Here is a 22,999-nt window from a genome sequence, read left to right as displayed (position 1 = left end):
AAAAATGGTTAAATGGTCCCCCCTCCTAAGCATAACCAGACTCGGGCTCTTTGAGCCGGTCCTGGTTGTAAAAATACGGGGAAAAAATGGAAAGGGGATCCCCCGTATTTTTAGAACCAGCACCGGGCTCTGCGTCCGGTCCTGGTGCAAAAAATAAGGGGGACAAAAACCGTAGGGGTCCCCCGTATTTTTTGAACCAGCACCGTGCTCCACTAGCTGGAGAGATAATGCCACAGCCGGGGGACACTTTTATACCGGTCCCTGCGGCCGTAGCATTAAATCCCCAACTAGTAACCCCTGGCCGGGGTACCCTGGAGGAGTGGGGACCCCTTAAATCAAGGGGTCCCCCCCTCCAGCCACCCAAGGGCCAGGGGTGAAGCCCGAGGCTGTCCCCCCCATCCAAGGGCTGCGGATGGGGGGCTGATAGCCTTGTGTAAAATCAAAGAATATTGTTTTTTGCAGAAGAACTACAAGTCCCAGCAAGCCTCCCCGCAAGCTGGTACTTGGAGAACCACAAGTACCAGCATGCGGGGGGAAACGGGCCCACTGGTACCTGTAGTTCTTCTGCAAAAAAAATACCCAAATAAAAACAGGACACGCACACCTTGAAAGTAAAACATTATTACATACATGCCGACACACACATACTTACCTATGGGACCCCTTTCCCCGAATGCCGGGACCCCACGTGACTCCTGACCGCGAGTGACCTCACCGCTGACCGCAAAGTTACCACCGTTGAAGATAATGGAGCGGCTGTGCGATGTGCCGTCTGACAGCTCAGACGCGCACAGCCATTCAGGAGAGTGCCACGACATGGCGCTCCCTGATTGGCTGAATGGACCCTCTGTGACAGGAGTCACGTGGGGTCCCGGCATTCGGGGAAAGGGGTCCCATGTGTAAACAGGGTACCCCTTTCAGTGCGTGGATCGGGTAATGCGGTTTGTTTTTTTGCCAAGTACGTGGATTACAAAACAGAAGAGGACAGATCTACACTGGATTTTGGTGAGTATAATTTTATTTTCAGGTACACCGTGGATTCTACTTGGAGAAGTGGACCGAACCTCGTGTCAACATAGGTAAGTATGTGTGTGTCGGCATGTATGTAATAAAGTTTTACTTTCACGGTGTGCGTGTACTGTTTTTATTTGGGTATTTTTTTGTAGTAGAACTACAGGTACCAGCGGGCCCGTTTCCCCCCACATGCTGGTACTTGTGGTTCTCCAGGTACCAGCTTGCGGGGGAGGCTTGCTGGGACCTGTAGTTCTGCAAAAAAAAAAACAAAAAACAATATTCTTCTTTGTGTCACCTGGCTATCAGCCTCCCATCCGCAGCCCATGGATGGGGGGGGGGGACAGCCTCGGGCTTCACCCCTAGCGCTTGGGTGGCTGGAGGGGGGGGACCCCTTGATTTAAGGGGTCCCCACTCCTCCAGGGTACCCCGGCCAGGGGTGACTAGTTAGTGATTTAATGCCAGGGCCGCAGGGACCGGTATAAAAGTGTCCCCCAGCTGTGGCATTATCTCTCTGACTAGTGTAGCCCGGTGCTGGTGTTAAAAATACGGGGTACCCCTACGCTTTTTGTCCCCCGTATTTTTTGCACCAGGACCGGACGCAGAGCCCGGTGCTGGTTGTGAAAATACGGGGGATCCCCTGTCATTCCCCCCCCCCCCCCCCGTATTTTTACAACCAGGACCGGCTCAAAGAGCCCGAGGCAGGTTATGCTTAGGAGGGGGGACCCCACGCATTTTTTTTCTTGATTTTAAACCATTCCCACCCCTTCCCACTGAAAACCATGCTCTGATCTCTCCATATTATTTTAGTCAGTTAAAAAAAAAATATTCTTTTAAAAAATATATAAATAATACTTGTGTCTCCTAATAGACAAACCAAGTAGATAATCCCTTCTAATATAAATAGATATGCTATTAGCAATAAAAAAAAACACAAAAAAAAAAAACATGTTTTTACATTTTTTTATTAGATTCCATCAGCAAAGTGAGGCGGAATGAAATTGACGAAATTACTGTCGAAAAGCACTGTTGTCGAATCGACATTCTTCAATTGAATATACTTTTGTCGAAAAGCCGCATTTTTACCATTGCAGACATGTCGAATTTGACAACTGTCGAATTTCAAAAAGTCGAATCTGAAACGTCCGTTTTTTTGTCGAAAAGTACTGTATTGCATTGTCGAATTTTTATTTTGTGTCGAAAAATGCCCTGTTTTTCGACATTTGCGGCAATTCGACCGTAATTGCATATACCCCTAAATCTCTCACACTATGAAAGGACAGAAGATAACATGCTGTGCAGCCAGGCTGTTGGCAATTCTTTCTTTACCTTAGATATCCTGCAATCTGGCTGCTCAGCATGACCGTACAGTACCCCAATCTATTCCCAAGTTGGCCACACAACAAATTTCACAGATCTGGTTTTGCGGTGGACAGCTGACCAATATAAATAGCGCTATTTGCTGTCACATGATAGTCACACATACTGCTTTGCAGTCACCAGACTGTGTGATCCAATACATGTTTGATACAAAAATGTGATTGTAATCAGAAGATCCATTCTTTAAGTCATTGGTCTGCTTTCTGTCTCATAATAAATATGCGCAAGTTTGGATGAAATCTTTCCATGTACCAACTGATTAACATAAAGGAAAATGCTGGAAACTTAAAAAGTTGTTAGTGTATGATGGAGCTAAACTATACTTACACAAGCCATACAGAGAACTAAACCACACCCAGATGAAAATGTTTGTAATCACCACTAAAACGGACATGTGATCTTAGACTTTCTCACTAATTTACTGCACTGTACCCATACAATTAGTGAAGGGGAACTTTAATAAGGGAATTCAACTGCAGGTGAATGCATTCGCCTTGCTGAATTAGCGCGGCAGCTGCTGTGCTTTATGACAGCAAGATCTCACACAAAAGTATTCGCCACCCCATACAGTTGCAAGCACTTTTGTGCGAATCGGGCATTCGGCTAACCGGATGAATGGTGCGGGATTATCTGCTGTTGCCGGCGTTTAAACGCTGCAGCAACGGAAATTCCACCTTTCACCGGGAATTGAATTCCCCACTAAACCTCAAAACAAAATTTTATTTCCTGATTTAGGAATTTTCCAAACTTGTTCGTGCTCATCTGTATTTTAAAAGTAATTTTTATTTTTTATCTTCTACCACCGTAGAAAAACAGATTGTTTTCAGTGCAAAAGCTAAATGATCTGTATTCCAACAGTAAACTGGGCTAAACGCAGAAAATAATACACAAAGCCTGCCAGCAGAACACTGGGAAATAACTAGAGATGAGCGGGTTCGGTTCGCCAAGAACCAAACCCTACCGAACTCCACGTGTCAAACACAGTTCCCAGCCTGGCTCGGTTATTCCCGCCTGACTCGGAAAACTCGAACGAGGCAAAACGTCATCATCCCGCTGTCGGATTCTCGCGAGATTCGGATTCCATATAAAGAGCCACGCGTCGCCACCATTTTCACTCGGGCTTTGTAGAGAGTACAGAGAGGACGTGGCCATGTTCTCTCAGTATTAGTGCTCAGTATCAGTGCTCATTGTCTTGTGCTGCATCGTGCTGCTCAGTAATACTAGTACAGTGTCTTGTGCTGCTTCTTGCTGCTGTAGGGTGCTGTGGTAGTAGTATCCTGTGACTGTGCATCGGTCATCATCATTCCAGTCACAGTGGTATCTGGGGGGTGACAATTCCAGAGTGCTTTTGTGCTGCTCACTAATACTACTGCTACAGTGTCTTGTGCTGCATCGTGCTGCTCAGTATCACTGCTCAGTAGTATCATCAGTGCTCAGTATCACTGGTCAGTGCTCAGTGTCTTGTGCTGCTCAGTGTCAGTTCTCAGTATCACTGCTCAGTAGTATCATCAGTGCTCACTATCACTGCTCAGTAGTATCATCAGTGCTCAGTAGTATCGTCAGTGCTCAGTAGTATCGTCAGTGCTCAGTGTCTTGTGCTGCATCGTGCTGCTCAGTGTCTGCCATTTGATACACTTCCCGTGATACTGGCTTGTAATTCTAGTGATTTTGTCATTTTCTTCCAGTGATTTGGACCAATAAATAATACCATTGATTAGAACGAATAATTCCTGTGATATTGAGGTGTTTGTGTCGCTTAGCTTAGCTGTCCAGCGACCACAGTGCACCTCTTTTTCTCTTATCTTTGCATCATGTGCTGTTTGGGGACTATTTTTTTAAAAGTGCCATCCTGTCTGACACTTCCGTATATGTCCAGTGGTACTGCCATTTGATATAATTCCCAACATTACTGCCATTTAATTCCAGTGATTTTGTCATTTTCTTCCAGTGATTTGGACCAATAATACCATTGATTAGAACGAATAATTCCTGTGATACTGGCTTTTAATTCTAGTGATTTTGTTATTTTCTTCCAGTGATTTGGACCAATAATTCCATTGATTATAACGAATAATTCCATTGATTATAACGAATAATTCCAGTGATATTGCCTTATAATTCACATGATACTGGAGTCTAATTCTAGATGGGCCAGGTGTTTGTGTCGCTTAGCTTAGCCATCCAGCGACCGCCATCCAGCGACCTTGGTGCACCTCTTTTTTTCTTTGCATCATGTGCTGTTTGGGGACAATTTTTTTTAAGTCCCATCCTGTCTGACACTGCAGTGCCACTCCTAGATGGGCCAGGTGTTTGTGCCGGCCACTTGGGTTGCTTAGCTTAGTCATCCAGCGACCTCGGTGCAAATTTTAGGACTAAAAATAATATTGTGAGGTGTGAGGTGTTCAGAATATACTGGAAATGAGTGGAAATGATGGTTATTGAGGTTAATAATAATATAGGATCAAAATTACCCCAAAATTCTTTGATTTTAGTTGTTTTTGTGTTTTTTTCAAAAATCACCCGAATCCAAATCACATCCGAATCCAAAACCCGAAAGCATAGTTTTGCCAAAATGTGTCCGAATCCAAAACACGACCGCGGACCCAAATTCCAAAACCAAAACACGAAAAATGCCCGCTGCACATCTCTAGAAATAACAAGGATCTTCTACCTTTCTGACCTGTACAAGATCTGTTCAGTAAAATCACACCTATAATCAATGAAACGCTCCAGTGCCAGTTAATTATTGTGATACTGTCCACTCCGCTCCACTCACCGGGTCGGAGCGGACAATCAGCATGTCCCAATCAACCTCCCCTAAGTTCCTCCCCCACAGTTACTCATCACTTGGTCTGGTCCCAGTGACGTAGTAACGCATGCCGCTGCTTTGTTCCGGCTCTCCCCTGCCCTTCTGCCGCTGCTGCCGAGGAGCTCCGAGCATCCCCCCTGAGCCCAGCAGCTGCCGCACTGAAGGACACAGTAGCAGTCGCTGCTGCCCACAGCTGCCTCCTCCGTACCGCCGCTGCTTCCTCCACTCCGCCACTACAGCTGCCCCCAGCCGCCTCCTCAGTACCGCCGACCACAGCCTTCTCTGCACTGCGGCCTTTTAGGTAATCTTAACCTGCTCCCTACTGTATATCCTTCCTGTCCCTCTGTCATCTCTCTGTCCTTATGTCCCTGCTGTCACTCTCCCTGTCCCTATGTCATCTCTCTGCCCCTATGTCCCAGCTGTCACTCTCCCTGTCCCTGTACTCGGTCTCATTCCATGTGGTGCAATGTGAATTTTGTCTCATTCCGTGTGGTGCAAAGTGAATTTTGGCTCATTCCAGGTGGTGTAATGTGATTTTTGGCTCATTCCATGTGGCGCAATGTGTATTTTGGCTCATTCCGCGTGGTGTAATGTGAAAGGGGCACTAGTGCTAGATAGTATAAGGGGTCCTACTATTGTGGTGCATAATGTGTATAAGGGGTATATGGTGTGGTACGGTACACTTGAGGACACATCCCTTTTTGAGAGGCCACATACCCTTTTCCACGGCGCGCGCATAATTACAGCCTTCACTTTTCCATACCCCCACTTCAAAATTTCCACTTCGATCAGTGTGTGTGTGCGTGTGTGTGTGTGTGTATATATATATATATATATATATATATATATATATATGTTTGTGTGTGTATTTGGTGATCCATGTATTGGCACAGGTAGGGATGTTTGGAGGAGGTTCAAGGGGGTTTGGGGGAGGGAGGCCCCAGAGATATCTGTGTACCGGACCCCAAGATTTCTTTTGCCGGCCCTGGGCAGCGCTCTGGACATGCTCCTTTGCCACTCTCATGTGAGTAGTTGCCATATGCATCTATTCAATGCTGCTCTGTTAAGCAGAGCATTGAGTGACATGGGGCCGCCAAAATTACCACCACCACGGGACACTGCGACTCGCAAGACCGTGCCTGAAACACAGGACTGTCACGCCAAGATCAGGACAGTTGGGAGGTAAGTGGAAAAAAACAATAACGATAACAATAATCATTATCATCAGTGTATAATGCCAGCGGCAGAGCTAAAAAGAAATAGTAAAAGTTACACAAAATGAATTTGTGTATTCTCCCTTTGTATTTGTCCAATGTAATTTCAAGATATAAACACGTATTATCATTCTTGCTGCTATAACATGCTTTTGGCTGTTACCATACATTTTTATTAGCAAGGTAAATAACTGGAAAAAAAAATCAATTAGCATCTCCTATAATATAGAGCTACACAAATTAAAAGAAATAATTTAATATACTTTCATGATTTCCATGAAGAGCATTTGATAAAAGCTAATCATTACATCCCACATACAGAGCAATAAGACAATGTAAGCCATTTTATTCAGCTATCTTTAAATCAGAGTCGTTTTACTGTTGCTTTTAATGTACTATTAAAAGTCTGTTAAAAGTGCATTGCCATCCACTTGGCAATTTTCATTTTAATAAGTAAATGCTTTGATTGATCTGCATGCCAGTGCTAATTGCATGCTTGAATTAATGGCGTTTGTAAAATGAAAGGAAACTGAATGGAGGAAAATTAGCTCTGATTGCCAGCCTTAGCTTAATGGGAGAACATGGGATTTTTATGATTATTACTACTTTTAAATCATATTGCATAAGTGGGCTTAGGAACAAAAATGCTTGTACGTGGACTGGCAGAGAAGAGTGTGGGCTTGTGGTGTAGATTGATCACCACCCATAAAATCTGATAGCCCATGCTATGGAGAGTTACTGTAGGACCAATTCACTGATTACATCATACATCACATGACATTCCAAAAGCATTGCAATTTATAGAACACCTGCTTCTATGAGCTGCTGCCATTATAAACTTTATATGTGACTTATAACACCGTAGTCTACAGTGGTGTTAAAAGTATCCAATTTAATCAGAATGTTACAAAGACTTATACTGTTCTCTGCTATATACAGCTCCATACCGTGATAAGGTCTCATATGCACTAATGTTACAATGATGTATTTTGAATGTCCGTTACGGTGAATGTGAAAAAAAACATTACTGTATTATATGATAATGGCCTAACCTCAATAACAATTGTTCTACAGTTGTACTGTATTATGTTTTTGGGAACATACTGTATCTTGTTTTGGGAACATATCTTGGTTTTCCACAGTTACACATTAAGAAGCAGAGCTGCTAAGGCTCGGTGGGCAAAGATGCAGTTAAGGTACTTAATCAAAATTGCCAACATGCTGCAAGACAAGACAAAGAAAAATACTAGAATGATTCATGCAAGGAAGCAGAATCAGAAAATATGTTATAGGAAGAACAAAATCAGCTGCCAAAAATCTATGAGCGCTATAGAGAAAATACCAACCTCAAACAAGTCTACTAAAAGATGTTTGAGGATCCATGCTGGATGATCCAGAAAAGATCAAAAGCAGATGGAAAGTATACACAGAGTTGTACAGCAAAGCTGAAAGGAGACTACAATTGTATGTGGAGCATGGTTTGACAAGCTGGGTTCAGAAACAGAAGAGGCACAAGAGACATTACAGAAAATGTAAAGTGGATGCTTAAAAAACCCAACATCTACATGTGTTTTATGGACTACAGTAATGCCTTTGACTGTGTCATTCATGAAAAGCTCTGGAACACATTCAGAAACGTGTTCATACCAGAACATCTGATTATCCTAATACAGACTCTCTACATACAGTAGATAAAGAAACTTAAGTTCGAACAGATCAAGGAAAAACAGATTATTCTAAAATCAGCAAATAACAACATGACTGCATCCTCTCACCATATCTGTTCAACCTGTATGCAAAAATTGGTGGAGGTCTTATCAATAACCTCCGTTATGCTGATACCACATTGCTAGCAGAAAATGAAGAAAATCTGGAACAGCTACTAATTAAAATCAAAGAATGTAGTCTGAATATGGGCATGTATCTTAATGTGAAGAAAAAATAAGAATTTACTCACCGGTAATTCTATTTCTCGTAGTCCGTAGTGGATGCTGGGGACTCCGTAAGGACCATGGGGAATAGACGGGCACCGCAGGAGACTGGGCACTCTAAAGAAAGATTCAGGACTATCTGGTGTGCACTGGCTCCTCCCCCTATGACCCTCCTCCAAGCCTCAGTTAGGAACTGTGCCCGGAAGAGCTGACACAATAAGGAAGGATTTTTGAATCCCGGGTAAGACTCATACCAGCCACACCAATCACACCATATTACTCGTGATAGGAACCCCGGTTAACAGTATGATAACAATTGAGCCTCTGAACAGATGGCTCGCAATAACAACCCGATTATAGTAGCAATAACTATTTACAAGTATTGCAGACAATCCGCACTTGGGATGGGCGCCCAGCATCCACTACGGACTACGAGAAATAGAATTACCGGTGAGTAAATTCTTATTTTCTCTGACGTCCTAGTGGATGCTGGGGACTCCGTAAGGACCATGGGGATTATACCAAAGTTACCAAACGGGCGGGAGAGTGCGGATGACTCTGCAGCACCGAATGAGAGAACTCCAGGTCCTCCTCAGCCAGGGTATCAAATTTGTAGAATTTTGCAAACGTGTTTGCCCCTGACCAAGTAGCAGCTCGGCAAAGTTGTAAAGCCGAGACCCCTCGGGCAGCCGCCCAAGATGAGCCCACCTTCCTTGTGGAATGGGCTTTCACTGATTTAGGCTGCGGTAATCCCACCGCAGAATGCGTCAGCTGAATAGTGCTACAAATCCAGCGCGCGATAGACTGCTTAGAAGCAGGAGCTCCCAGCTTGTTGGGTGCATACAGGATAAATAGCGAGTCAGTCTTCCTGACTCCAGCCGTCCTGGAAACATACATTTTCAGGGCCCTGACTACGTCCAGTAACTTGGAATCCTCCAAGTCCCTAGTAGCCGCAGGCACCACAATAGGTTGGTTCAAGTGAAAAGCTGAGACCACCTTCGGGAGAAACTGAGGACGAGTCCTCAACTCTGCCCTATCCATATGGAAAATCAGATAAGGACTTTTACAAGACAAAGCCGCCAATTCTGATACTCGCCTGGCCGAAGTCAGGGCCAACAACATGACCACTTTCCACGTGAGATATTTCAAATCCACAGTCTTAAGTGGCTCGAACCAATGTGATTTCAGGAATTCCAAAACCACATTGAGATCCCAAGGTGCCACTGGGGCCACAAAAGGAGGCTGAATATGCAGAACTCCTTTGACAAACGTCTGAACTTCAGGCAGTGAAGCCAGTTCTTTTTGGAAGAAAATCGACAGAGCCAAAATCTGGACCTTAATGGACCCCAATTTGAGGCCCAACGTCACCCCTGCTTGCAGGAAATGCAGGAATTGACCCAGCTGAAATTCCTCCGTCGGGGCCTTCTTGGCCTCACACCATGCAACATATTTTCGCCAAATGCGGTGATAATGTTTTGCGGTGACATCCTTCCTGGCTTTGATCAGGGTAGGGATGACTTCCTCCGGAATGCCCTTTTCCTTTAGGATCCGGTGTTCAACCGCCATGCCGTCAAACGTAGCCGCGGTAAGTCTTGGAACAGACAGGGTCCCTGCTGCAGCAGGTCTTGTCTGAGCGGCAGAGGCCAAGGGTCCTCTGCAAGCATCTCTTGAAGTTCCGGGTACCAAGCTCTTCTTGGCCAATCCGGAACCACGAGTATAGTTTTCACTCCTCGCTTTCTTATTATTCTCAGTACCTTGGGAATGAGAGGCAGAGGAGGAAACACATAAACCGACTGGTACACCCACGGTGTCACTAGAGCGTCCACAGCGATCGCCTGAGGGTCCCTTGACCTGGCGCAATATCTTTTCAACTTTTTGTTGAGGCGGGACGCCATCATGTCCACCTGTGGTCTTTCCCAACGGTCTACCAGCATTTGGAAGACTTCTGGATGAAGTCCCCATTCTCCCGGGTGGAGGTCGTGCCTGCTGAGGAAGTCTGCTTCCCAGTTGTCCACTCCCGGAATGAACACTGCTGTCAGTGCCAACACATGATTCTCTGCCCATCGGAGAATCCTTGTGGCTTCTGCCATCGCCATCCTGCTTCTTGTGCCGCCCTGTCTGTTTACATGGGCGACCGCCGTGATGTTGTCTGATTGGATCAGTACCGGCTGGTTCTGAAGCAGGGGCCTTGCTTGGCTTAGGGCATTGTAAATGGCCCTTAGCTCCAGAATATTTATGTGAAGCGAAATCTCTCGATTTGACCACAGTCCTTGGAAATTTCTTCCCTGTGTGACTGCACCCCAGCCCCGAAGGCTGGCATCCGTGGTCACCAGGACCCAGTCCTGTATTCCGAATCTGCGGCCCTCTAGTAGATGAGCCCTCTGCAGCCACCACAGCAGCGACACCCTGGTCCTTGCCGACAGGGTTATCCGCTGTTGCATCTGGAGATGGGACCCGGACCATTTGTCCAACAGGTCCCACTGGAACGTCCTTGCGTGGAACCTTCCGAATGGGATTGCTTCGTACGAAGCTACCATTTTTCCCAGGACTCGTGTGCATTGATGTACCGACACCTGTCCTGGTTTTAGGATGTCTCTGACTAGAGATGACAACTCCTCGGCTTTTTCCACTGGAAGAAACACTCTTTTCTGGTCTGTGTCCAGAATCATTCCCAGGAACAGAAGACGTGTCGTCGGGACCAGCTGTGACTTTGGAATATTGAGAATCCAGCCGTGCTGTTGTAGCACTTCCCGAGAAAGTGCTACCCCCACTACCAACTGTTCTCTGGACCTCGCCTTTATCAGGAGATCGTCCAAGTATGGGATAATTAAAACTCCCTTCTTGCGAAGGAGTATCATTATTTCGGCCATTACCTTGGTAAAGACCCTTGGTGCCGTGGATAACCCAAACGGCAGCGTCTGGAACCTATTAGTGACAGTCCTGTACCACAAATCTGAGGTACTCCTGGTGCGGAGGGTAAATAGGGACATGCAGGTACGCATCCTTGATGTCCAGGGAGACCATGTAATCCCCCTCGTCCAGGCTCGCAATAACCGCCCTGAGCGATTCCATCTTGAACTTGAACCTTTTGATATAAGTGTTCAAGGCTTTTAAATTTAAGATGGGTCTCACCGAACCGTCCGGTTTCGGTACCACAAACATTGTGGAATAGTAACCCTTTCCCTGTTGAAGGAGGGGTACCTTGACAATCACTTGCTGTGAATATAGTTTTTGAATAGCCACCAACACTGCCTCCCTGGCAGAGGGAGTTGCCGGTAAGGCAGATTTTAGGAAACGGCAGGGGGAGACGTCTCGAATTCCAGCCTGTACCCCTGAGACACTACTTGAAGGACCCAGGGATCCACCTGTGAGAGAGCCCACTGTGTGCTGAAACTCCTGAGACGGGCCCCCACCGTACCCGGGTCCGCCTGAGCAGCCCCAGCGTCATGCTGTGGACTTACCGGACGCAGGGGAGGACTTCTGCTCTTGGGAACTAGCTGTGTGCTGCAGCTTTTTCCCCCTACCTCTGCCCCTCGGCAGAAAGGATGAGCCTCTAGCCCTCTTATTTTTCTGGGGCCGAAAGGACTGTACCTGATAATACGGTGCTTTCTTTTGCTGTGGGGTAGCCTGTGGCAAAAAGGTCGATTTCCCAGCAGTAGCTGTGGAAACAAGGTCTGACAGACCATCCCCAAAAAGTTCCATCCCTTTATAGGGCAAAACTTCCATGTGCCGCTTCGAGTCGGCATCGCCTGACCATTGCCGAGTCCATAATCCCCTTCTGGCGGCAATGGACATAGCGCTTATTTTTGATGCCAGCCGGCAAATATCCCTCTGTGCATCACGCATGTATAAGACGGCGTCTTTTATATGCTCTATCGTCAGCAAAATATTGTCCTTATCCATGGTATCAATGTTATCCGACAGGGAATCTGACCACGCAGCTGCAGCACTGCACATCCAAGCCGATGCAATAGCGGGTCTCAATATAATGCCGGTGTGTGTGTATATAGCTTTAAGGGTATGTTCCTGCTTTCTATCAGCAGGTTCCTTTAGGGCGGCCGTATCCGGAGACGGTAGTGCCACCTTTTTTGATAAGCGTGTCAGCGCTTTATCTACCCTAGGGGGTGTTTCCCAACGTGACCTATCCTCTGGCGGGAAAGGGTACGCTGCCAATAACCGTTTAGAAACTATTAATTTCTTATCTGGGGAAGACCACGCTTCCTCACACACCTCATTTAATTCCTCAGATGCAGGAAAAACTACTGGTAGTTTTTTCTCACCAAACATAATACCCTTTTTTGTGGTACCTGGGGTATTATCAGAAATGTGTAATACATTTTTCATTGCCTCAATCATGTAACGGGTGGACCTATTGGAGGGTACACTAGTCTCATCGTCGTCGACACTGGAGTCGGTATCCGTGTCGACATCTGTATCTGTCATCTGAGGTAGCGGGCGTTTTACAGCCCCTGATGACATTTGAGACGCTTGGACAGGCACAAGCTGAGAAGCCGGCTATCCTATGTCGTCAAACCTTTTATGTAAGGAGCTGACACTGTCACGTAATTCCTTCCATAAGTCCATCCACACAGGTGTCGACCCCGCAAGGGGTGACATCACATTCACAGGCATTTGCTCCGCCTCCACATCATTATCCTCATCATACATGTCGACACAGCAGTACCGACACACAGCACACACACAGGGAATGCTCTGACAGAGGACAGGACCCCACAAAGCCCTTTGGGGAGACAGAGGGAGAGTATGCCAGCACACACCAGAGCGCTATATATCACAGGGATATCACCTTATAAAAGTGTTTTCCCTTATAGCTGCATATATATTGTATACTGCGCCTAAATTGTGCCCCCCCTCTCTTTTTTACCCTTTCTGTAGTGCAGGACTGCAGGGGAGAGCCAGGGAGCGATCCTTCCAGCGAAGCTGTGAGGGAAAATGGCGCCAGTGTGCTGAGGGAGAAGGCTCCGCCCCTTTTTCGGCGGGCTTTCTCCCGCTATTTTAAAACGTCTGGCAGGGGTTAATTTACACCTATATAGCCCCTGGGGCTATATATGGTGTTAGTTTGCCAGCCAAGGTGTATATTATTGCTGCTCAGGGCGCCCCCCCCCAGCGCCCTGCACCCATCAGTGACCGAAGTGTGTCGTGTGCATGAGGAGCAATGGCGCACAGCTGCAGTGCTGTGCGCTACCTTGGAGGCAGAAGTCTTCAGCCGCCGATTTTCCGGACCTTCTTGCTTCTGACTCTGTAAGGGGGACGGCGGCGCGGCTCCGGGAACGGACGACGAGGTCGGGTCCTGTGTTCGATCCCTCTGGAGCTAATGGTGTCCAGTAGCCTAAGAAGCCCAAGCTACCACCAGTTAGGTAGGTTCGCTTCTTCTCCCCTTAGTCCCTCGCTGCAGTGAGCCTGTTGCCAGCAGGTCTCACTGTAAAATAAAAAACCTAAACTATACTTTCTTTCTAGGAGCTCAGGAGAGCCCCTAGTGTGCATCCAGCTCGGCCGGGCACAGAAATCTAACTGCGGCTTGGAGGAGGGTCATAGGGGGAGGAGCCAGTGCACACCAGATAGTCCTGAATCTTTCTTTAGAGTGCCCAGTCTCCTGCGGAGCCCGTCTATTCCCCATGGTCCTTACGGAGTCCCCAGCATCCACTAGGACGTCAGAGAAATAAGATTTTACTCACCGGTAAATCTATTTCTCGTAGTCCGTAGTGGATGCTGTGAACTCCGTAAGGACCATGGGGAATAGACGGGCTCCGCAGGAGACTGGGCACTCTAAAAGAAAGCTTTAGGACTACCTGGTGTGCACTGGCTCCTCCCTCTATGCCCCTCCTCCAGACCTCAGTTAGGACACTGTGCCCGGAAGAGCTGACACAATAAGGAAGGATTTTGAATCCCGGGTAAGACTCATACCAGCCACACCAATCACACCGTATAACTCGTGATACTATACCCAGTTAACAGTATGAATATAACTGAGCCTCTCAACAGATGGCTCAACAATAACCCTTTAGTTAGGCAATAACTATATACAAGTATTGCAGACAATCCGCACTTGGGATGGGCGCCCAGCATCCACTACGGACTACGAGAAATAGATTTACCGGTGAGTAAAATCTTATTTTCTCTGACGTCCTAGTGGATGCTGGGAACTCCGTAAGGACCATGGGGATTATACCAAAGCTCCCAAACGGGCGGGAGAGTGCGGATGACTCTGCAGCACCGAATGAGAGAACTCAAGGTCCTCCTCAGCCAGGGTATCAAATTTGTAAAATTTTGCAAACGTGTTTGCCCCTGACCAAGTTGCAGCTCGGCAAAGTTGTAAAGCCGAGACCCCTCGGGCAGCCGCCCAAGATGAGCCCACTTTCCTCGTGGAATGGGCTTTTACTGATTTAGGATGCGGCAATCCAGCCGCAGAATGCGCCAGCTGAATTGTGCTACAAATCCAGCGAGCAATAGTCTGCTTAGAAGCAGGAGCACCTAGTTTGTTGGGTGCATACAGGATAAAAAGCGAGTCAGTTTTCCTGACTCCAGCCGTCCTGGAAACATAAATTTTCAAGGCCCTGACTACGTCCAGTAACTTGGAATCTTCCAAGTCCCTAGTAGCCGCAGGCACTACAATAGGTTGGTTCAAGTGAAAAGCTGATACCACCTTAGGGAGAAACTGGGGACGAGTCCTCAATTCTGCCCTATCCATATGGAAAATCAGATAAGGGCTTTTACATGACAAAGCCGCCAATTCTGACACACGCCTGGCCGAAGCCAAGGCCAATAACATGACCACTTTCCACGTGAGATATTTCAGATCCACAGTTTTAAGTGGCTCAAACCAATGTGATTTCAGGAAACTCAACACCACGTTGAGATCCCAAGGTGCCACAGGAGGCACAAAAGGGGGCTAAATATGTAGCACTCCCTTTACAAATGTCTGAACTTCAGGCATTGAAGCCAGTTCTTTCTGGAAGAAAATCGACAGAGCCGAAATCTGGACCTTAATGGAACCCAATTTTAGGCCCATAGTCACTCCCGACTGTAGGAAGTGCAGAAAACGACCCAGCTGAAATTCCTCTGTAGGGGCCTTCCTGGCCTCACACCACGCAACATATTTTCGCCAAATACGGTGATAATGGTTTGCGGTTACTTCTTTCCTGGCTTTTATCAGCGTAGGAATGACTTCCTCCGGAATGCCCTTTTCCTTTAGGATCCGGAATTCAACCGCCATGCTGTCAAACGCAGCCGCGGTAAGTCTTGGAACAGACAGGGCCCCTGCTGTAGCAGATCCTGTCTGAGCGGTAGAGGCCATGGGTCCTCTGATATCATTTCTTGAAGTTCTGGGTACCAAGCTCTTCTTGGCCAATCCGGAACCACGAGTATCGTTCTTACTCCTCGCCTTCTTATTATTCTCAGTACCTTTGGTATGAGAGGCAGAGGAGGGAACACATAAACCGACTGGTACACCCACGGTGTCACTAGAGCGTCCACCGCTATCGCCTGAGGGTCCCTTGACCTGGCGCAATATCTCTTTAGGTTTTTATTGAGGCGGGACGCCATCATGTCCACCTGTGGCCTTTCCCAACGGTTTACCAACAGTTTGAAGACTTCTGGATGAAGTCCCCACTCTCCGGGGTGTAGGTCGTGTCTGCTGAGGAAGTCTGCTTCCCAGTTGTCCACTCCCGGAATGAACACTGCTGACAGTGCTAAGACGTGATTTTCCGCCCATCGGAGAATCCTTGTGGCTTCTGCCATCGCCATCCTGCTTCTTGTGCCGCCCTGTCGGTTTACATGGGCGACTGCCGTGATGTTGTCTGATTGGATCAGTACCGGCTGGTTTTGAAGCAGGGGCCTTGCCTGACTTAGGGCATTGTAAATGGCCCTCAGTTCCAGAATATTTATGTGTAGGGACGACTCCTGACTTGACCAAAGTCCTTGGAAATTTCTTCCCTGTGTGACTGCCCCCCAGCCTCGAAGGCTGGCATCCGTGGTCACCAGGACCAAGTCCTGTATGTCGAATCTGCGGCCCTCTAGAAGATGAGCACTCTGCAGCCACCACAGCAGAGACACCCTGGTCCTTGGAGACAGGGTTATCAGCCGATGCATCTGAAGATGCGATCCCGACCACTTGTCCAAGAGGTCCCACTGGAAGGTTCTTGCATGGAACCTGCCGAATGGAATTGCTTCGTATGAAGCTACCATTTTTCCGAGGACTCGTGTGCAGTGATGCACCGATACCTGTTTCGGTTTCAGGAGGTCTCTGACTAGAGATGACAGCTCCTTGGCTTTCTCCTGCGGGAGAAACACTTTTTTCTGTTCTGTGTCCAGAACCATCCCCAGGAACAGTAGGCGTGTGGAAGGAACCAGCTGTGACTTTGGAATGTTTAGAATCCATCCGTGCTGTTGTAGCACTTCCCGAGATAGTGCTACTCCGACCAACAACTGCTCCTTGGACCTCGCCTTTATAAGGAGATCGTCCAAGTACGGGATAATTAAAACTCCCTTTTTTCGAAGGAGTATCATCATTTCTGCCATTACCTTGGTAAACACCCTCGGTGCCGTGGACAGTCCAAACGGCAGTGTCTGGAATTGGTAATGGCAATCCTGTACCACAAATCTGAGGTACTCCTGGTGAGGATGGTAAATGGGGACATGCAGGTAAGCATCCTTGATGTCCAGGGATACCATGTAATCCCCCTCGTCCAGGCTTGCAATAACCGCCCTGAGCGATTCCATCTTGAACTTGAATTTTGTTATGTATGTGTTCAAGGATTTCAAATTTAAAATGGGTCTCACCGAACCGTCCGGTTTCGGTACCACAAACAGTGTGGAATAGTAACCCCGTCCTTGTTGAAGTAGGGGCACCTTGACTATCACCTGCTGGGAATACAGCTTGTGAATTGCCTCTAGCACAGCCTCCCTGCCCGAGGGAGTTGTCGGCAAGGCAGATTTGAGGAAACGGTGGGGGGGAGACGCCTCGAATTCCAGCTTGTACCCCTGAGATACTACTTGAAGGATCCAGGGATCCACCTGTGAGCGAGCCCACTGATCGCTGAAATTTTTGAGGCGCCCCCCCACCGTACCTGGCTCCGCCTGTGGAGCCCCACCGTCATGCGGCGGACTTGGAAGAAGCGGGGGAGGACTTTTGTTTCTGGGAACCTGCTGTTTGTTGCACCTTTTTTCCCCTACCTCTGCCTCTAGACAGAAAGGACCCGCCTTTTCCCCGCCTGTTTTTCTTGGGTCGAAAGGACTGTACCTGATAATACGGCGCTTTCTTAGGCTGTGAGGGGACATGGGGCAAAAATGCTGACTTCCCAGCTGTTGCTGTGGAAACTAGGTCTGAGAGACCATCCCCGAATAACTCCTCACCCTTATAAGGCAAAACTTCCATGTGTCTTTTCGAATCTGCATCCCCTGTCCACTGCCGAGTCCATAAGCCTCTCCTAGCAGAAATGGACAATGCACTTATTCTAGATGCCAGCCGGCAGATCTCCCTCTGTGCATCTCTCATGTATAAGACTGAGTCTTTTATATGCTCTACGGTTAGCAATATAGTGTCCCTGTCTAGGGTGTCAATATTTTCCGAACGGGAATCTGACCATGCAGCAGCAGCACTGCACATCCATGCTGAAGCAATAGCTGGTCTCAGTATAATGCCTGAGTGTGTATATACAGACTTCAGGATCGCCTCCTGCTTTCTATCAGCAGGCTCCTTTAGGGCGGCCGTATCCGGAGACGGTAGTGCCACCTTTTTTGACAAACGTGTGAGCGCTTTATCCACCCTAGGGGGTGTTTCCCAACGTGACCTATCCTCTGGCGAGAAAGGGAACGCCATTAGTAACTTTTTAGAAATTACCAATTTTTTATCGGGGAAAGCCCACGCATCTTCACACACTTCATTTAATTCTTCAGATGGGGGAAAAACTATTGGTAGTTTTTTCTCCCCAAACATAATACCCTTTTTTGAGGTACCTGGGTTTATATCAGAAATGTGTAATACCTCTTTCATTGCCTCAATCATGCAACGAATGGCCCTAGTGGACATTAAATTAGACTCTTCGTCGTTGACACTGGTATCAGTATCCGTGTCGACATCTGTGTCTGCCATCTGAGGTAGTGGGCGCTTTAGAGCCCCTGATGGCCTTTGAGTCATCTGGGCAGGCACGAGCTGAGAAGCCGGCTGTCCCGCATTTGGCATGTCGTCAAATTTTTTATGTAAGGAGTCGACACTTGCACGTAATTCCTTCCATAAGTCCATCCACTCAGGTGTCTGCCCCGCAGGGGGTGACATCACATTTATAGGCCTCTGCTCTGCCTCCACATAAGCCTCCTCATCAAACATGTCGACACAGTCGTACCGACACACCGCACACACACAGGGAATGCTCTTAACAGGAGACAGGACCCCACAAAAGCCCTTTGGGGAGACAGAGAGAGAGTATGCCAGCACACACCAGAGCGCTATATAATGCAGGGACTAACTGAATTATGTCCCCTTATAGCTGCTATAAGTTATACTGCGCCTAAATTTAGTGCCCCCCCTCTCTTTTTTACCCTTTCTGTAGTGCAGACTGCAGGGGAGAGCCAGGGAGCTTCCTTCCAGCGGAGCTGTGAGGGAGAAATGGCGCCAGTGTGCTGAGGGAGATAGCTCCACCCCTTTTTCGGCGGACTTTCTCCCGCTTTTTTATGGATTCTGGCAGGGGTAATTATCACATATATAGCCTCTGGGGCTATATAATAAGAATTTACTTACCGATAATTCTATTTCTCATAGTCCGTAGTGGATGCTGGGGACTCCGAAAGGACCATGGGGAATAGCGGCTCCGCAGGAGACTGGGCACAAAAGTAAAAGCTTTAGGACTACCTGGTGTGCACTGGCTACTCCCCCTATGACCCTCCTCCAAGCCTCAGTTAGGATACTGTGCCCGGAAGAGCGTACACAATAAGGAAGGATTTTGAATCCCGGGTAAAACTCATACCAGCCACACCAATCACACCGTACAACTTGTGATCTGAACCCAGTTAACAGCATGATAACAGAGGAGCCTCTGAAAAGATGGCTCACAACAATAATAACCCGATTTTTGTAACAATAACTATGTACAAGTATTGCAGACAATCCGCACTTGGGATGGGCGCCCAGCATCCACTACGGACTATGAGAAATAGAATTATCGGTAAGTAAATTCTTATTTTCTCTGACGTCCTAGTGGATGCTGGGGACTCCGAAAGGACCATGGGGATTATACCAAAGCTCCCAAACGGGCGGGAGAGTGCGGATGACTCTGCAGCACCGAATGAGAGAACTCCAGGTCCTCCTCAGCCAGGGTATCAAATTTGTAGAATTTAGCAAACGTGTTTGCCCCTGACCAAGTAGCTGCTCGGCAAAGTTGTGAAGCCGAGACCCCTCGGGCAGCCGCCCAAGATGAGCCCACTTTCCGTGTGGAATGGGCTTTTACAGATTTTGGCTGTGGCAGGCCTGCCACAGAATGTGCAAGCTGAATTGTACTACAAATCCAACGAGCAATAGTCTGCTTAGAAGCAGGAGCACCCAGCTTGTTGGGTGCATACAGGATAAACAGCGAGTCAGATTTTCTGACTCCAGCCGTCCTGGAAACATATATTTTCAGGGCCCTGACTACGTCCAGCAACTTGGAATCCTCCAAGTCCCTAGTAGCCGCAGGTACCACAATAGGCTGGTTTAAGTGAAACGCTGAAACCACCTTAGGGAGAAATTGAGGACGAGTCCTCAATTCTGCCCTGTCCGTATGAAAAATTAGGTAAGGGCTTTTATAGGATAAAGCCGCCAATTCTGAGACACGCCTGGCTGAAGCCAGGGCTAACAGCATTACCACTTTCCATGTGAGATATTTTAAGTCCACAGTGGTGAGTGGTTCAAACCAATGTGATTTTAGGAACCCCAAAACTACATTGAGATCCCAAGGTGCCACTGGAGGCACAAAAGGAGGCTGTATATGCAGTACCCCCTTGACAAACGTCTGAACTTCAGGAACTGAAGCTAGTTCTTTTTGGAAGAATATCGACAGGGCCGAAATTTGAACCTTAATGGACCCTAATTTTAGGCCCATAGACAGTCGTGTTTGCAGGAAATGCAGGAAACGACCCAGTTGAAATTCCTCTGTAGGGGCCTTCCTGGCCTCACACCACGCAACATATTTACGCCAAATACGGTGATAATGTTGCACAGTTACATCCTTCCTGGCTTTGATCAGGGTAGGGATGACTTCATCCGGAATGCCTTTTTCCTTCAGGATCCGGCGTTCAACCGCCATGCCGTCAAACGCAGCCACGGTAAGTCTTGGAACAGACAGGGTCCCTGCTGGAGCAGGTCCTTTCTTAGAGGTAGAGGCCACGGGTCTTCCGTGAGCATCTCTTGAAGTTCCGGGTACCAAGTCCTTCTTGGCCAATCCGGAGCCACGAGTATAGTCCTTACTCCTCTCCTTCTTATGATTCTCAGTACCTTGGGTATGAGAGGCAGAGGAGGGAACACATACACTGACTGGTACACCCACGGTGTTACCAGAGCGTCCACAGCTATTGCCTGAGGGTCCCTTGACCTGGCGCAATATCTGTCCAGTTTTTTGTTGAGGCGGGACGCCATCATGTCCACCTTTGGTTTTTCCCAACGGTTCACAATCATGTGGAAGACTTCTGGGTGAAGTCCCCACTCCCCCGGGTGGAGGTCGTGTCTGCTGAGGAAGTCTGCTTCCCAGTTGTCCACTCCCGGAATGAACACTGCTGACTGTGCTATCACATGATTTTCCGCCCAGCGAAGAATCCTTGCAACTTCCGTCATTGCCCTCCTGCTTCTTGTGCCGCCCTGTCTGTTTACGTGGGCGACTGCCGTGATGTTGTCCGACTGGATCAACACCGGCTGACCCTGAAGCAGAGGCCTTGCCTGACTTAGGGCATTGTAAATGGCCCTTAGTTCCAGGATATTTATGTGACGTGACGTTTCCATGCTTGACCACAAGCCCTGGAAATTTCTTCCCTGTGTGACTGCTCCCCAGCCTCGAAGGCTGGCATCCGTGGTCACCAGGACCCAGTCCTGAATGCCGAATCTGCGGCCCTCTAGAAGATGAGCACTCTGTAACCACCACAGGAGAGACACCCTTGTCCTTGGAGACAGGGTTATCCGCTGATGCATTTGAAGATGCGATCCGGACCATTTGTCCAGCAGATCCCACTGAAAAGTTCTTGCGTGGAATCTGCCGAATGGAATCGCTTCGTAAGAAGCCACCATTTTTCCCAGGACCCTTGTGCATTGATGCACTGACACTTGGCCTGGTTTTAGGAGGTTCCTGACTAGGTCGGATAACTCCCTGGCTTTCTCCTCCGGGAGAAACTCCTTTTTCTGGACTGTGTCCAGAATCATCCCTAGGAACAGCAGACGTGTCGTCGGAATCAGCTGCGATTTTGGAATATTTAGAATCCACCCGTGCTGTCGTAGTACTACTTGAGATAGTGCTACTCCGACCTCTAACTGTTCTCTGGACCTTGCCCTTATCAGGAGATCGTTCAAGTAAGGGATATTTAAGACGCCTTTTCTTCGAAGAAGAATCATCATTTCTGCCATTACCTTGGTAAAGACCCGGGGTGCCGTGGACAATCCAAACGGCAGCGTCTGAAACTGATAGTGACAGTTCTGTACCACAAGCCTGAGGTACCCTTGGTGAGAAGGGCAAATTGGGACATGGAGGTAAGCATCCTTGATGTCCAGAGACACCATATAGTCCCCTTCTTCCAGGTTCGCTATCACTGCTCTGAGTGACTCCATCTTGAATTTGAACCTTTGTATGTAAGTGTTCAAGGATTTCAGATTTAAAATAGGTCTCACCGAGCCATCCGGCTTCGGTACCACAAACAGCGTGGAATAATACCCCTTTCCCTGTTGTAGGAGGGGTACCTTGATTATCACCTGCTGGGAATACAGCTTGTGAATGGTTCCAATACCGCCTCCCTGTCGGAGGGAGACGTTGGTAAAGCAGACTTCAGGAACCGGCGAGGGGGAGACGTCTCGAATTCCAATTTGTACCCCTGAGATACTACCTGCAGGATCCAGGGGTCCACTTGCGAGTGATCCCACTGCGCACTTGAGACGGGCCCCCACCGTGCCTGAGTCCGCTTGTAAGGCCCCAGCGTCATGCTGAGGACTTGGCAGAAGCGGGGGAGGGCTTCTGTTCCTGGGAAGAGGCTGCCTGCTGTAGTCTTTTTCCCCTTCCTCTGCCCCGGGGCAGATATGAGTGGCCTTTTGCTCGCTTGCCCTTATGGGGACGAAAGGACTGAGCCTGAAAAGACGGTGTCTTTTTCTGCTGAGAGGTGACCTGGGGTAAAAAGGTGGATTTCCCAGCCGTTGCCGTGGCCACCAGGTCCGATAGACCGACCCCAAATAACTCCTCCCCTTTATACGGCAATACTTCCATATGCCGTTTGGAATCCGCATCACCTGACCACTGTCGCGTCCATAACCCTCTTCTGGCTGAAATGGACAGCGCACTTACTCTTGATGCCAGAGTGCAAATATCCCTCTGTGCATCTCGCATATATAGAAATGCATCCTTTAAATGCTCTATAGTCAATAATATACTGTCCCTGTCCAGGGTATCAATATTTTCAGTCAGGGAATCCGA

The 22,999-nt window shown here is 47.9% G+C and overlaps 1 protein-coding gene across 6 annotated transcripts in view; it reads right to left on the bottom strand.

Annotated features, from left to right (window-relative positions):
- The window catches only part of CLEC16A (C-type lectin domain containing 16A), a 954,241-nt gene that overhangs the window by 71,984 nt on the left and 859,258 nt on the right, over positions 1-22,999 (bottom strand). The window lies entirely within an intron of this gene.

This window comes from Pseudophryne corroboree, chromosome 7 (genome assembly GCF_028390025.1).
Source record: "Pseudophryne corroboree isolate aPseCor3 chromosome 7, aPseCor3.hap2, whole genome shotgun sequence".
Taxonomy (NCBI): Eukaryota; Metazoa; Chordata; class Amphibia; order Anura; family Myobatrachidae; genus Pseudophryne; species Pseudophryne corroboree.
Note: the sequence above shows the minus strand (reverse complement) of the source record. Positions and strands in the feature narration are given on the sequence as shown.